Source organism: Pleurodeles waltl, chromosome 11, assembly GCF_031143425.1.
Source record: "Pleurodeles waltl isolate 20211129_DDA chromosome 11, aPleWal1.hap1.20221129, whole genome shotgun sequence".
NCBI classification, from domain to species: Eukaryota; Metazoa; Chordata; class Amphibia; order Caudata; family Salamandridae; genus Pleurodeles; species Pleurodeles waltl.
Window position 1 is genome coordinate 932,203,068 of NC_090450.1, and position 17,285 is coordinate 932,220,352.

Consider the following 17,285-nt stretch of genomic DNA (forward strand, 5'->3'; position numbering starts at 1 on the left):
AATGTGTATTTTACTAACAAAGGATCAAATTTACTAGGATGGAAACATCAAGAGGAATTAGGTATTAAATTAGACCCAAATAATGATGAACAAGTCCTGGTGGTGGCCAAATCCAAAGAAGGAGGGAAGGTGTGTGAGGAATTTCCCACACTGTTTAGTGATAAATTGGGATTGTTGAAGGATTACCAACACTTAATAAAAATTAAGGAGGGTGCCATACCGATTGTTCACAAAGTCAGACCTATTCCATATCTAATGCGGGAACCTTTGAAATTGGAGTTGGAAAAGCTGGAAAAATTAGGAGTCATAGAGCCAATAGAGAGCTCATTATGGTTGGCTCCCATAGTGATTACCAAGAAACCGGAAGGCAGAGGAATACGGGTATGTGTGGACTTGAGAGATCTTAACTCCAATATATGGGTTGACAGGTTCCCTCTGCCCAGAATAAGCGAAATGTTGAGCACCATGGGTCCAGCTAAGTTCTTCAGTGTGATAGATCTATCACAGGTGTACCATCAGGTAGAGCTTCATCCCTCATCCAGGTCACTCACCTCCTTCATCACTCCATATGGAGCCTTTACATATTGCAGGATGCCATTTGGGTTGGCTTCTGCTGCTGCAGTTTTTCAGCGTATTATGCAAAGAGTATTACAGGGAATAGACCAGGCATTGTGTTTCCAGGATGATATCCTAATATATGGTGTTACAAAAGAGGAACAGGATTCCACCTTGAGGGAAGTTTTTAAAGCATTGGAGTGTTCAGGAATGACCATACGGAGAGACAAATGCCAGATATGTGTACAATCAGTTGAATATCTGGGGCACAAAATAACAAAGGAAGGAGTAGAGCCAAAATATGATCTAGTAGTGGCAGTGAAGGAAGCGCAGGCTCCCACCAATAAACAGGAACTCAAGTCTTTTTTAGGACTAGCTGAGTACATGGCTACATTTGTACACAACTTTGCTGATGTAACAGCCCCCATGAGAACACTGCTAAAAAAAACGTTATCTTTGATTGGGATCAAAATTGTCAGGAAGCCTTTGAAAAAGTCAAAGAAGCTATTATCAAATACCCTAATTTGAGAAATTTTGATTTCAGAAAGAAAACCATAGTGACCACAGACGCTAGTGGTAAAGGGTTGGGGGCTACTTTATCTCAGAGCGCGAATGGACAAGAGGATATTATAGCCTTCGCTTCAAGGTCTCTTACAGTTGCGGAAGCAAATTATTCTACTATAGAGAGAGAAACATTAGCATGCTATTGGGCTATAAAACACTTTAAGTTCTTTCTATGGGGTTTGCCTTTTACCATCAGGACAGATCATAAACCCCTTACTGGGATGTTCACCACCAAAGGGAGAGAGCGAGCTACTCCTCGTATTGCAAAATGAATCCAAGCTTTAGAAAATTTAAATTTTAGAGTAGAATATGTTCAAGGGAAAAGGAACATAATTGCAGATTTCTTGTCCAGATCACCTAGGAAGGTAGAAATAGAAGAAGATACCAATATATTGGAGCCAGTGTTGCACATAGACCTGGCTGGTCTTACAAGAAGTGAGTGGAATGAAGGAATCAGAAATGACCCAGTGTTAACAATGTTGAAAGAAAAAATTGTCAAGGGTTGGCCGGAAAAGTCGAAAGATTTGGAAGAAGAACTGAAGGGGTATTGGGAAGTAAGATCAGAACTTCACATTCGAGATGACATGGTGATGAGAGGTGAGAGAATTGTACCTCCCCGGGTGTTATGGGACAAGCTTGTTACCTTGGCACATGAAGGGCATCTAGGAAGAAGCCTCACTAAAAATAAACTAAGAGCCACCTACTGGTTTCCGACTATGGATAAGTTAGTAGAGATCAATGTGAGAGAATGCATTAAATGTGCCACAAGTGACAAGATCAATGTAACGAGAAAAGCCCCTCTGTCACCTATTGAAGTTCCAAGTAAACCATGGGGCAAGTTAGTATTGGACATCTTAGGCCTGTTAGATCAAGTAAGAGTTGGTGGAAAATGTTTACTGGTACTGGTAGACTACCATTCACACTGGATAATGACCAAACCTGTAAACCAGGTGATCACAAAAGAAGTAATACCATTTCTAACGGAGGCATTCATGGTCGAGGGAATTCCCAGTACATTGATAACCGACAATGGGGTACAATTCACTTCAGACGCCATGAAGAAGTTCCTTAAGAAGGCTGGTGTCAGTCATTTTAGAACGGCCTTATATCATCCACAGGCAAATGGATTGGTTGAGAGAACCAACAGAATGATCAAAGAATGTATGCAGATGGCAAAGGTGGGACGGGAGTCAGGTGAGATAGCCCTAAAACAACTGTTGTGGTCATATCACACCACACCCAATTTAGTAACAGGAATTTCACCTTTTACATCACTCAGAGGTAGATTACCGGGTACTAAATTTAACCCCAACTGGTTGGGTGGGGGCAAACCCAAAAATTGGTATGACAATAAGTTTGGTACCAAGTATAGGCAATGGAAGGTGGGACAATGGGTGAAAGTCAAACTACCTGAGAACACCAAGAGAGAGGGTATCAAATTTTCATGCCCCAAAAGAATTATTGAAGTACAAAGAAATGTGGTAAAGCTAGAAGATGGCAGAGTGTGGAGTATGGACAAATTATCAAACAGTGAAAAACCAAAGATTAGACATGAAAATTCACAAGATGAAAAGGAAGAAGAAGAAGCCTTGGATCAAATGAGCCAAGGTGGTGAGACGAGGAGCAGAAGACGACCATCATGGCACAAAGACTACATGTTCAATTATTAAGGAAAGGAGATATGTTATAATCCACATATGTACATACTTATAGAGGCACAGTTCCTTGTAGTCAAGATATGTACATAGTTATTATGGGGTATAATGTTATAGAAAAAACATTTCAAGAAAAAGATAAGGCAAAATATATGTATTAGAGATAGGAATTGGTATGTTCCGTTGTTCCTTGGAATGCGGGGAATTTGGTATGACCGGGAGCTTACTGTAGAATGTTGAGAAGTGGGAGGCATGAGAAGAAGTGAAGACAGAGTTCGAGGAGCGTTGAAATAAACAGCTGGAACCAAGAACACGTTTCAATCCTTGATTTTATTCTGTAAAGATTACTACAACAACGTTGAAGAGCTCCTTGTGGCTGTGTGCGTTGTTGATTCGGTCTTTGAAGACAGTTCTCTTGGTGGCTCGGATGAGTTGGGGGTGTCTGCGGATGGTGTTTTTGAAGGCTGTGTGGTTGTCCAGAGTCTGATCTTGGTGCCACTTTCTTTCGAGTCTTCAGCAGGTTTGCCTAGACTCGTGGAGGTCGGCAGTAAACCAGAAGGTCTTTCTGTTGATGCGTCTGTTGGAGGGATTTTTGATTGGGGCGAGAGTATTGGCACAGGTGTCAACCCATTCCCTGAAGTTGCGGGGAGGTGCATCAGTGTTGGTGGTGTCGATGGATGGGTTCCAGGAGAGGGTCGCGATTAGTTGGTCTTCGGTGACCTTGTTCCAGCTGTGGTGGGGGATCCGTTGTGGGTGGTGGTGTGTTGTGGCTTGGCTGAAGGAGACGTAATTGCTGGTGGAGAAAATAGGGGCGAGTGTGTGTCCTGCAGAGTGGGTCAGTGTCATGACGAGCTGTTTGAGGCAGAGGTTTGTCGAGCAGTGTGGCGGCGTTGTTGTCGTTGGTGTTCTGGAGGTGGAAGTTCAAGTCCCCAAGGAGAATGTAGTCAGTGGATGCGAAAGCGTGCATGCTGATGATGTCGGTGATGGAGTCGCTGAACTGCTGTTGGGGGTGGGGGAGCTGTAGACGAGGGTCCCACAGAGGGTGGTGTTTCGGTCAGTGTGGATCTGGAAGTGCAGGTGTTCAGCGGTGCTGAGGGTGTCTTCGGTGCTGGGCGTGATCCTGAGGGTGTTCTTGTGGATGATGGCGATGCCTCCTCCTGCTTTGTTGGAGCAGCCCCTGCTGGTGATCTTGTAGCCATCCGTGATGGCTATGGCGATGTCAGTCACTGAGGAGGGCTTCATCCAGGTCTCGGTCAGTAAGGCGACGTCTGGGAGGCTGAGTCGAGTAGATTCCATAGTTCTACTGCATGCTTGTGGACGGAGCGGGTGTTGAGGAGGATACATCTGATATGATTGCGTCCTGCCTTGATGGGTGGGTCATTGGCGTGGATGCTGGCGAAGGTGCAGTTCTGGCAGGAGAAGGGTCCGCGGGTGGTCTGGGGGAGGCTTGAAGGCAGGTGGGAGAGAGGCCGGTGTTTAGGGCTCGGAGGGCGGTGGCGGCATAGTAAAGACGTGCGTGGCAGCGGTGGGGGGGGACGGGAGCTAGAGGTTCTGGTGCTGGGCGCAGTCCAGGCACAGTTCGGGTGCAGATGGGCTTGCCTTTGGCGCACCAGTGGCGCAGCCGCCATTAAGTAGGGAGGTGGGGGGATGAGAGGACAGCTGGGAGGCGGGAGCGGGGTCGAAAAACGGCATGAAAAAGGGAGCGGGCCACAAAAAAGGGGGTGAGCCACAGGGGCAGCAGCGGCGGGAGTGCAGCACGAGAGAGAGAGGAGGGGGCGGGGCCGCAGGGGCAGAAGCGGCATGGGGAGAGAGCAAAAGTGAAAGTGAGAGAGTGGAGTGAGAGAAAAACGAGGAAGAGTTTAGCGCGAAGCAAAAGGAGCACAAAGGGACAGAAGTGAAGCGGAACAGAGAGCAAAGCAGAAAAAAGGAGGAGAGAGGCAGAAGGTAGCCTAGCAGGAAAGCAGAGCTCTCCTACTAGACACCAGGGATGAGGCGCAGGCAGAAGCCTGCGGGTGGAGGAGGGCCTCGAACTCCTGACAGGGGTCAGGAGTTCAGAGGAGCGAGGGATGAGGGCTCTACTTACAAGGTGGAGAAACGGGAGGCAAAGCAATGCACTGACCAGGTCAGTGATTCATTTCCGGTTCATTTATTGCAATTCTTGGGCACGGCTGCAAGAAATGGACTAGGAAGGACCCAAGATAGGATGAATACCTAACTGATTAACAGTCGAGAAACCGGCAGAGTTCCGGGGAGCCGTATTTTTTCACAGATTTGTTCATTTTAATAACAGTTTCCCTTTTACAACTTTAGGAATGCTACGATCAAGGTCATGCGATGCAATTAGTCTGGCATTCCACCTTAATATCATGTTAGCAAACCTAGTGACATGTAGAGGCATTCATGGACAAAGCAATGAGCGAAAATAAAATGAGTTCTTGTCAGAATTAATAATACGTGCTTGACACAGGACGGGTGAAATGGGGTCTGATTTGAATACAGACTATGCAGTGGATTTGTTATTGTGCAACAGATGTTTAGTTTTGCTTAGATTGATATTTGAGAAAATCTTTGATATATGAAGTTAGACACCAGCCGGGCAGCTTAGGCCTGGTGTTTTCTTTGCTTGTTTGCAGTGTATGGATAGAATCAAGATTACTATCTGTCATAACAAAAAGGGGTGAAGATGGAGGACTGTGAGAGTAGATTATTGTAGGACTGCACACACAACTGTAGGAGAGCTAGGGAGACAGAAACTGGGTCTGAGTTGTTAGGAATGACCAAGGAGGAAGGGGACTAACCTGGCCATGGGGGAGGCAACGGCTCTCATTAGCTTTTTAAGCCACAATGAAGTAGTCTTCCCTTTTCAAAGGCATCACACCAGATTTGAGTAGGGCTGTTTGTGTGCCATGCCCAGACTGGGTTTGTGTGCCATGCCCTGAGTGGAAGGCCTCCTAAAGGAAATTTGTAATAATGCAAGTGTCGAGGAGCATGGCGACGGCAACAGTGTTTTGCTCAGGCCACCAGTGGATCTCTAGCTGGTGGTATGGCAATGGCTTGTATGAGAATGGCTCCAACAGTTCTTTCTTTGAAGGGCTGATCAGGGCTAAAGGCTAGGTGTCCACTTACTCTTTAACCCCTCCACAACTAGACCTCTATCTCCAAACCCCTTCCCCCTCAGCCCCCCCCCAAAAAAGTGCTGAGCCCTTACTTTGGCTATTCAGGGTAGTTTGCAGTTAGGGCTCCATAAACTTTTTTCTAGATAAGTTATCCACAACATATTTGCATCCTTTTTTCCGACATCCTGGGGAATCTAAAGATACCCAGGGTTTGTGGATTCCCCTGCAAGGGCCAAGAAAATAAGCAGACTATAGCAAACGTTTGACCTGAAAACAAAAAAATAGGAAAAAAGTGCTCCAGATAAGTGTCAGTTTTTTCCCTAAAAATGGCATCCATGAACGGTTTATTGTCAGGAACATGCAGAGCTGAATAAAAAATCCTAAGTTTGTTTTACAGTTTTGGCATTTTTCTAAGAGGTATTCCCTATTTTTTGCACTTTCAACCTACTTCCAGTTTGTAGTGGAAACCAGTGTGAAACCCATGTGTATGTCAGAAAATCTATGCATTTCTGAAAACTAGATAACATTCTGAATTCAGCAAGGGGTCATATGTGTAGTGTAGATCCCTCAAGGTTTTCCCAAGGAAAATAATAAATAAATATTAAAAATGAGGAGGGAAAACTGGTATTTGTGACATTTACATCTGTAACTTTTTGTCACAATGGCATATTGACAAAAGCAATATAGTATTATGTCCACTAGACCCCTCTGGTTGAGGGGATATAATAGGGTTTGTAGGTTCTCCAAGAACCCAAGGTTCCCAGAGCAAACAACTGAGCTCCATTGTACCATAGGTTTTCATTGAGTACCGAGTATAGACCAATTCTTATAGCGAAATAGGCAGAAAATGGACATCAAGAACACTTATGTATGTCTGAAATGGGCACAGAATATAGAGTTTAGAAGCAGTAGTGATTTCTGCTTTGCTGAATTTATGAGTACCCATACTAGTGTATGATTTGGAGGGTATTTTTCATAATGTCATCTTTCTTACACACTGGTTTACATTTGAAAGGCACAAAGGCAGCAAAACACATTGGTAGTTACAAATGCTCTACTATTCCATTCGCCCCAAAGTCTACTGATAAAACTGGTACCTCACTTGGTGGGTAGACCTTGTGCCTGTGACAGAAAACTGCCCAAAATGCAACATGCATGCAGCACATTTTTTCACCCAAAACGGACTATTTTTCTAATGTGGCTAGCTCTAGATTTTGGACCCTAGCTCAGCTGGCACCTAGAGAAACCTAGCCAACCTGTGCAGTTTCAAAAACTAGACACCTGGGGTATCCAGGGTGGGCTCACTTGCATGGCTGTCACAAACCCTAAACCTTAACTAAACAATATTTCTGTGATGGAGAGTTCTAGAATCCGTGGGAAGCCACTAACTTCTTTCCACCCAGCATTCCCCTAAGTCTCCCGATAAAAATTGTACCTCACTTGTGTGGGTAGACTTAGTGCCCACAGCAGAAAACGGCCCAAAAAGCAACATGGGCACAGCCCATTTTTACACCCAAAACTGATCCTCTTCTTCCAATGTGGCTAGCTCTAGCTTTGTACCCTAGCTCAGCTGGCACCTGGGGAAACCTAGCTAACCTGTACAGTTTCGAAAACTAGACACCTATGGGTATCCAGGGTGGGCTCACTTGTGTGGTTCTCACCACGTTTTGCTACCCAGAGGCCTTTGCAAACTTTAAACTTTTACTTAAAAAATTAATTTCCTCACATTTCTGTGATGGAAACCTGTAGAATCCGCATTAAGGTCCTACGAAAACTACCCAGAAGGATGGTGAAGCCAATCCATGTAGCCTTTCTGGCAGCACTTAGGGAAAGTGAGTTACCACAAGATATGAGATTAGCAACAATCGTACTTATTCATAAGGCTGGCAAGCCCAGAGATGAATGCAGTGCATACCGACCAGTCTCACTACTGAAGACTGATATAAAGATACTGGCCAAAGTATTAGCCAATGGACTGAAGGAAGTCATAGTGGACCTGACCCATAAGGACCAGATTGTGTTTATACCAGATCGCCCAACCAATTTAAACTTAAGACGGTTATACAATGATCTAACAGTAACAACGTCCTCACCAATTTGTAAAGAGATAGCCCCACTTGATGCAAATAAGGCCTTCGATTCTGTAGCATGGACCTACCTGTTCGGGGCACTGGACAAGATGGGATTCGGGACGAAAAATATCAAATGGATAAGACTCCTCTATGATAGGCCGATGGCCAGAGTAAAAGTGAATGGCCATAAATCCAGGATATTTAACATAAGCAGAGGAATCTGCGAGGGATATCTTCCCTAGCCAATGCGTTTTGCATTGGTTCATAGAGGCACTAGCAGAATGGATTTGTGTGGATGCACATATCTGGGGATGGCCAGGGAGTAATTGTAAGGTTGAGCGTATATCCCTATATGCCGATGATATCTTTCTATACGTATCTAACATTGGCAAAACACTGGCCCGCATAAAAAAAAATATTCAATATTTTTGCAGCTACACAGGCTTTGCCATCAGCTGGGACAAATCCTTACTATTCACAGTGGGGGATGAAGATTTAGAGGATACATTGGCGCTGCCACTGCTAGCGCGTCTGTCCTTAATAAGTAAATGTACAAGGGAACGCAAATAGGTCGATGAACCTTTTGACTCGCAATTAAGATGTTCCCACCATAACTCCAGTACATGCAGATCAATAATCAATAATGAATCAATATAATCAATAATCAATGATAATCAATAGCATGAATAATCAATGGAGTCAGTAACTGTCACACACCATGACCTTTCAGTCATGAATAACGACACCTTTAGTAAAAGTTAGAATATTTATTTCCTATATTAACAATGCTAATGTTGCGTTAAATAATCTCAAAATCAAAAGATAAACATACAGAAACAACACTGGCTGTCAAAATCTGCGAAAGAAACGCAATCTAATCAAAGCTTGAACTATTACACATTCTAAGGTTACAGTGCAAATCAATAATAAGAACAATTGCGTAAACGATATCACATACATTTAGATTCAGCAAAGAAATTCATCAAACGGTATTCCCTATCACCAGACTTTCATTAGTAAGGAATCCTTAACTAACACCAGATTAGTATCAGCATGTTGGGCTTCATGCAAAACAATTTAGTAAACACAAATTTGGAAAACATCTAACTATGGCTCTATCAAAACAGTGCGGTTGGTACCTAGAAAGAAAAAGCAAATAGGCATAAGAAACACACAGGTACAAGAATACCTCTCCTCAATTAGATCAGCAAGCTAAAATAGTCTTCGTCATCAGGACATCAGTTCATTCAGCAAGGCATCAGGATTCAGCAACAAAGTTCAGAAAATGCAAAGTCTTTCAGCTTTAAATTTAAGTACGTCTCTCGTCAAGACGCACAAGAAAATATTGACCTTTCGGCCTGCAAAAAAATGGGCAATGTGCTGTCTTCCCTCGGTGCAGTCCTGTCAAGTTAAATTCCCTAAACTATTTCCCAAGTCTCTATTGGTCAAGGGATCGCATGTTCATACTTTGTCCAATAAAACTAAAACTTCAAATCTATGAATTCTACCACTACTCCATTCGCAAGTCGTTGATTGGCTTCTCCTGTAATGTCCTCATCATTCGGCTTGTCAGGTAACAATATTGTTGCAGCTTATTCTCCAGTCAGGGTCTCTATTGTTCTCCTCCTAAGAAAGTCAGTCTTACACACATTACATTCATAATGTTACATTTAGCAAGAACAGCGTTTTCTAGCAATCGGTTCCCATGAGAAAGACTTTTAGTTACGAGCACATTTAGACAGTACAGTGGAAAATCACAGTTTAATTCTCTAAGACAGCCATTTTATTAAACATGCAAGAAATACAGCTTGACATGAGGCCATGCAACTAGGCCAAGACCTCCGCTAACTTAAGGCTTTCAATTAATAAAGCTAATACATAATGCATAACCCTTAATATGACAGATTACTACATTAATCAAACATATGCTCAACATTTCATATTAATAAGCCATTAATAAGTACACTTCGCGAACATTGGTGGCCACTCACCGTGATCACATTTTCAAATGCGTGCATGATTTTTCTACGTTACTACATTTTGTATGCAAATTCATTACTCAGAATACATGAATACTCATTAATATTTTTGGTTAAAACTCCTGCGCTAGCACCACTAAGAATAGAAACAAAAAGCTTTAAATACCTCGGACTCTGGATCACCAGAACTCCAGACTCCCACCTCGAGACAAATCTATACCCGATGATTAAAGGTTAGAAACGGATGATAAACATTGGCAGACAATGCCGCTCTCGCTCTTAGGGAGGGCATCACTGCTTGAAATGATAGCACTTCCTAAATTGCTATATATTCTCCAAAACAGCCCTTTCAGGATACCTGAAGCCCTATTCGCCAAGGTAGATGCATTGATGAGGTTGTTGTTATGGGTAGGACAGCCACACATAGCCATGCAGGTACTACAAAGATCCAAAAACGAAGGAGGGATTGCTGTACCCTGTATTTGAAAATATTACGAAGCAGCTCAAGTCAGTGTAGTGCGCGATTGGTTGCACACGGACCAGCAGGACCCAGCCTAGGACAGAATGGTAATGTGAAATAGGAGCTTTGCACATTATTTATATGGGGGCAGAGTATCCCCGAGGCATGTCCAGCTACGATCACGGTAGTGGAGGTCTGGAAGAAACTGTCCAGGGAGATGGGCTGGAAAGACTGGCTGACCGCAAAGCCACCATTATGTAAGGGTACACACTTACACATAGTAACAACCCTAAAAGGCTTCAAAGGATGGGAAAATATAGGCCTTTCCACACTACGAGACATATGGGACACAAAGGGGATGATTCCATTTGCATCTCTTAGAACAGAATGCAATATGCCTGAATCCCAGTGGCTCAAATATAAACAACTGAGACATGCTCTACAAAATTGTATCCCTAAAGGAGGAAAAACAAGATGATGCCCCACTGGAAAAGAGAATAATGAATGGGAAGGTGGACAAGAAACTAATATCGGTGACAAATGGCACGATAACGAGAAGCCTTCAACCCCCACTGCTACACTTATTTGAAAGATGGGAGCAGGAGTTGGGAGCACTTGACGAGGAAGACTGGGCAGAAGCACAAGGGTTTTCTACAGAAGTGGCCATTAAAGCTAGCCTCCGATTTATACAACTGAAAATCGAATCAACATGGGACAGGAGACATAGGACATTGAATTGATTATAGTGCAGGGGACTTTAGTTTATGACAAAGTTATTTGGATAAATGGTGATGTCCAAGGCATGGGTCGACTAAGTTGTATTCACTGTTCATGTTATCATACAAAACAATATATAAAAAAAGACATGCATGGAAAATATGTTATATTAATCACATTTTGAGGTTTGCAGGTAATTGTGGGTAAGATAACTCGTTGGTATCCTTGCGAGGCCCCCACCCTGTACACCCCTGGGTGTCTAGTTTACAAAAATATCTAGAAGTGGTAGATTTTCCTTACAGTCAATGTACGCTCTAGCAGAGAAAGACAGAGAAGACAAATGTTACTTCACAACCATCTACTCCTCAAGTACACAACACATACTGGTCGGATTTGGCACGAGGGTGAGTGAGTTTTAAAACATAAAATATTATTAGCAAGAGAGTTCACAAAAATTAAATACTGTTAATAATTGAAAGGTAAAAAAAAACTGAACCAATAAGTCACAGCTCGTGAGCTGTAAAGCTGTGACAGGGCACAAACCGATTTACAGGCCATTCACACACCTTCTATATGTGACACACAACATCATTCACACAGCCGGGCATGGGCCCAGCACATTACAACACTCACATCAACAAACAATGCAGAGACAATGTACACCCTGGCAGAGAAAGACAGAAAAGGCAAATGTTACTTCACAATCATCTGTTTCTCAAGTACATACACATACTGTTTGGATTTGGCACAAGGTGAGTGAAAGTTCAAAACGTAAAGTTTGATTAACAAGAGATTTCAGAAAAATTAAATGCACTGTGAATCATTGAAAGGTCAAAAACGGAACCAATGACTCAGCTGGTGAGCTGGAAAGCCACGAGAAGGCACCAACTGCTTTACAGACTATACACACACCTTTAATACGTGGCACACACAAGACAAGTCACACCACTAGCCGCGGGCCCAGCACATCACAACACTCACATCAACAGACAGTGCCATACAAGGACCAACATGACTGACACAGCAATCACATCGTCTGGCAGCAATGGACTGGATTTTGGCTAGCAGTGTGTGTAGTGAGCAGCAGCAATTCTCTGCTCACACCGCCAGCAAAATGAAAGCTCACGCACACTACCAGCCAAGCTCCAGTCCATACACACCTCCCATCCATGCATACTGCCAGCCAAGCGCCAGTCCATGCACTCTGCCAGCCAAGCACCAGTCCACGCACATAGCCAGCCAAGCACCAGTCCACGCACATAGCCAGCCAAGCACCAGTCCACGCACAGCGACAGCCAACTGCAGGTCCACACACACTGCCATCACAGTTTTTTTAAATAAAAAAAGAAAACTCAAACCAATTGGAAGTAGATGCAAAATTATACATACAAACACAGCATCTCTAAATACATCACACTAATACCAACCGTGAAATCTGAACAGAAAATCTAAAACAATACAAACCAGTCAGTTCACTTTTACGCTCATGGTTGCTCCCAATAGCTCTGTTGCTTGGGACAGTACATATGACTCTCCTTCGACACGCCTCTTTGGATACAGTCTCTACATCTCCTACTGGGAAAGTTTTGTTTTAGGCGTGGGAGGAATGCAATCAGCAAAGTTGCAATCTTTCAATCTAGCCACATTCTCCACCTTTCCAACTCTAGGAACACTTGCCTGTTCCACTACAACAAGGCTGCCTATCACAAACTGCTGAAACTGAGCATATGTTATATTTGAACCTGGAGAACAGCCTTCAAATACAACAAAAGCATTGAAAGTTGCTAAATGGAATAAATGGATAGCCAATGTCTTATACCAAATGTAAGCCTTACAGCAGTGTAAGGTTCCAACCTCTGATCTACTCTACCTATAACGGCCATGTTCTTATTAGTCTACAATGCACACAGGTTTGCGCACTTCAACAACCTGACCTCGAACAGTCACAGGTAAAGTACTTTCATAATGGACAGTAGCCAGCATGCAGACATCTCTACTGTCTGCAAAGTTCACAGCTAGAAGTTCAACATTATGCACAGCACTGCACTGTCCTCTCAAGTTTTTTTATTTTTTCATTTTTTTACAAACAAAGCTCTTTTGGATAACCTTTACAGTTAGAGCGGACTGTGCCACAAGCAATAGTGTCCACTTTGAACAACTCCCTGAACAACTGCACACCAGTGTAGACGTTGTCTACATATACATGTTGACCTTTGTTAAAAGGTCCTCTGCCAAGACCCACACACTTTTCTCACCAACTCCGAAAGTAGTCAGACAACCAGGGGGTACAATAATGGAATTTCTACCAGTGTACACCCTGGACAATTACAGACATATTCAGTACTACTCTCAGACAGCATATACATCTTAATTCCATAATGTGCCTTCTTGCTAGGAATGTACTGCCTAAAAACCAAATGGCCTTTAAACAGGACCAAAGATTCATCCACAGCTATTTCTTTCCCTGGAACAAAGATCTCTGAAAATCGATCTACAAAGTGATCAAGGACAGGCCGAATCTTAAAAAGATGGTCACAATCAGGGTGATCTCATGGCAATGCTGAATCATTATCAACAAAACATAGCCTTCAAACAAGCAAATACAGATCATTACTCAAGGTTGCATGAAATCTAGCCATTGCCATCAAGGGACTGGTAGAGCAATATGAAGGCAACAACAGCTTCCTTATCAAGCCCATCCAAAAAGTTAAACCCAAGAAATTCTTCAACTCATCCAGATCTGTGGGAGTCCACTGGCTAGCTGTAGACTGTGGCTTAAGTCTGGCACCGTTGTCCTTCAAATACTGTTCAGCATACAAATTAGTCTTGTCAACAATCTCATCCAAAAATACATCATCCATAAAGAACTGAAAGAAATTTATAGGCAGAAGTTTTCAGTTTTCACTCTACACCCTGCAACACCAGTAAAGGCAGGCAACGCCATCTGCAACATGTTTTGGGCAACCCAGAGTTCACCACTTCCAATGGAAAACCTTTCAGCCACAGGCTGCAATCCAGATGCCCCTTGCTGCACTGTTGGCATACCAAAGTCCTCCTCTAAAAGAGGCACTTCCTGCGCACTGAGAGTGGCTTCATCGTCAAGATGATTCCTCTCCGATAGAAAATTCACTGCCAGAATCCAGGCCTTCCTCCTCTTCCTCAGATGCAGAGTCAGTCTTATATTCATGGTCAGAGGAAGAATCTAAGAGCATACCAGCAACCTGCTGAGCGGTAATTCTGCGGCTAGCCATAATCCTAACTAATAAACGTAACTTGACAAGTAAGTCATCAACAACCAACACTGTGTAAAATGAGTAATAAACGAAGAGTGGCTTTCTCAAATGGAAAGTAAAGCTACTGGTAATCTGAAAGGAAAGCCAATCATTACAAAGCACACAAAGACCTATATACTCAAAAACATTACTACTCACTTGCCAGAGACAGCTAGATCACCGGCACCTACTCTGCACAGACACAGACAGCACCAACAAAATTCCACTAGAAAGGAAAAACAAAATACGATTACACACTGGACAATACAGTACACATCATGCCGAATCCAAGGAGAATTTCACCCACAATAAAACAAAAGTTTAATATGCTGCTATTATTACACCATTTAAAAAAAACACATTCATGCAGGGAAATGATACTCATTTAGAGTAAATAGTACAAAAAACACTTTCTTACCAAACACATTCAAGTACACAAACTCCAGATCTACCAGTTCCGAAACTGCAAGCAAGAGTCACAGCAAAGGAAACCAAAACCTTTGCACTAGAATAAAGAGGAGAAGTAAAACATTACAATCACAAATGCAAATGATGACAAGAAATAAAACAGTTAACTATGCCTGCCCGTCACCACCCAAATGCCAGTCCACACACACCTCCAGCTATCGCTAGTCCACACACACCGCCAGTTCACACTCACCGCTAGCCAAGCGCCAGTCCACACACACCGCCAGGCAAATAGACGCGGACCATCAGCCAAATTCCAGTTCACACACACTGAAATTTTCCCTGGTGTCTGGTGGCTTTCTGTCACTCTAGGGGGCAGATTGGTCTAAGAATATGGCCAATTTGCCCCCAGGGGGACCAGAAACAGACCAAAAGTATACCAATTTTTTCCCCACTGAAGGGCCCTATGGAGCCACCCCTGACGTATCGAAAAGAAAATCCTAGGTGTTGAGTGGGCTTGCTTCCTACAAATTTATCAAATAAAATCCCTGGCGTTTAGTGGGTTTCGACCCCCCTCTTAGGAGAAATCAGCCAAAAAAACATAGCTGGGTGGGGTCACTCCCTTTTAATGCACAATAAAAAATCCCTGGTGCCTAGTAGGTTTCAATACCCCCCCCCCCCCACTCCCAGGAGGCAGATTGGGCAATGTATTATGCCCTCCCAGGGAGTGACCCTTGCCTAAGGGGTCGCTCCCCTAACATACATTTGTTTTTTTTAAAAACATGGTAGTCTAGAGGAAGGCTTTCTGCTCCATGATTGCAGGCCTCACCACTAATCGTGGAGCAGGAATCCATTCAAAACAGGCACTGAGGGGGTTGAGGAAATACTCCTTCCTTTCCCCATCTCTGTTTTGAAAAAATGAAAAAGAAACACCCCCAGAGAAGGACTTACCCAGTTCTCTCCTGAGACGTGCTGAAAGCAGATGCCTTCCAGCACAGCTGGTGCATTTGATGACATTGGGGCGTTGACATCATCAGATCCTCTGACATCCCTGGTAGGGCACTTCCCCTATGGATGGGTAGGAGAACAGAATGGTTCCGTCCTCAGCACACTCCCACTGCACGCAACATGTTAAGGATTTTCATGAGGACGACACCAATGAGTGAGGAGCAGTCACATTCATCATTGTCCTGATTGTCATGAGAGAGAAAATGGGGTCCAGCGGTTATTGTGTTTCTATTCGTTTTGTGTCTTTAAAGGAAGTGTCACTGGTCTAATCAATGGTGATGTACAACCTACCTAACTCTTTGTGATGCCCAATTGATTAATGTAAAATTAGTTTTCCCACCGCTGACATGTTTCCCTCCAAGGACAACATCTAAATATTTAACTTGTACCAGAAGTTGCCAGTGGGTACCACAGCAGTTAATTTGGGGGGCCATCCCAGTGCAGGGTTTGTAGCTTGTCTTGTCAGGTCAGTGAAAACTACCACAAACTTAAAAAACTGTCAAGTGGCTTACAAATGATAGTGCTGCTCGGATAGGGTCGGGCAAAGGGTCAACTTGCACAGTTGGGGCTTAAAGTCTTCAGGGCAACAACTTTGTAAGTGATGCAGCCTGGTTTGTTTATATCTCTGTCCTCAAAGGGAAATCATTGGACCCTATGAAGTTATGGTCCACCCTTTTGGTTCCAGAGGCGAGTCCTGCTGCAGGGTGTAGAACTGCTCTATAGTGCGTCAAGATGCACTGTGGGAAGCCCAACTAGAATGTTGTTACAGTAGCAAACCCCAATAGCAGCAGCAGTTAGAGTCTTGAGATCCTTTCCTGGGATGAAGCGATGAATCCCCCAGAGCAGATGCAAATGGAAGTCTGCACTTGTGGCAATGGTGTTGATATGTGATCAAGAATGACATCTAGGATTTTGGCAGTGTTAACGGGGGAAGGTTTACAGTTGAGGATGCATTCTGCATGAGTCAATCCAAAAACAAACTAGAGGAGAAGGAAACTGTCTGTGCTAAAAAATTCAGTTTTAGAAAAATGCATGGTCTGTGCTGGGGGGAGATGCCTTTTGGAAACAAGACCTTTATATATATTTGTGCATCATCTGTAAATTGATGATAAATAACCCAAGAGTTCAATAATAGGGCTCCCAGTGGTTAGATGTATAAATTGAAGAGGGTAAGAGCCACAATGGATCCCCGATGGGCCCCTTATGGAAAGGCAACTGGTTATGAGAGACTGATATTGATTTTTAACTTCTGCAATCTGTCTTGTAGGTAGGAAGTGAACCATTTGAAGACCATTCCATTAATGCCAAACTCATTCTTGAGTTTTTTTTCTTAGCAACTGCTGAGTTACTGTTTTGAATATTGAGTATAGGTCCAAAAGGATATGGAGGCAGGTGTTGCCGGAATGCGTAGTGCAAAGAATATAATCTCCAACTTGGAGAAGCAGAGGTTCTGTGTTGCAGCTGTAACTGAAGCCACAT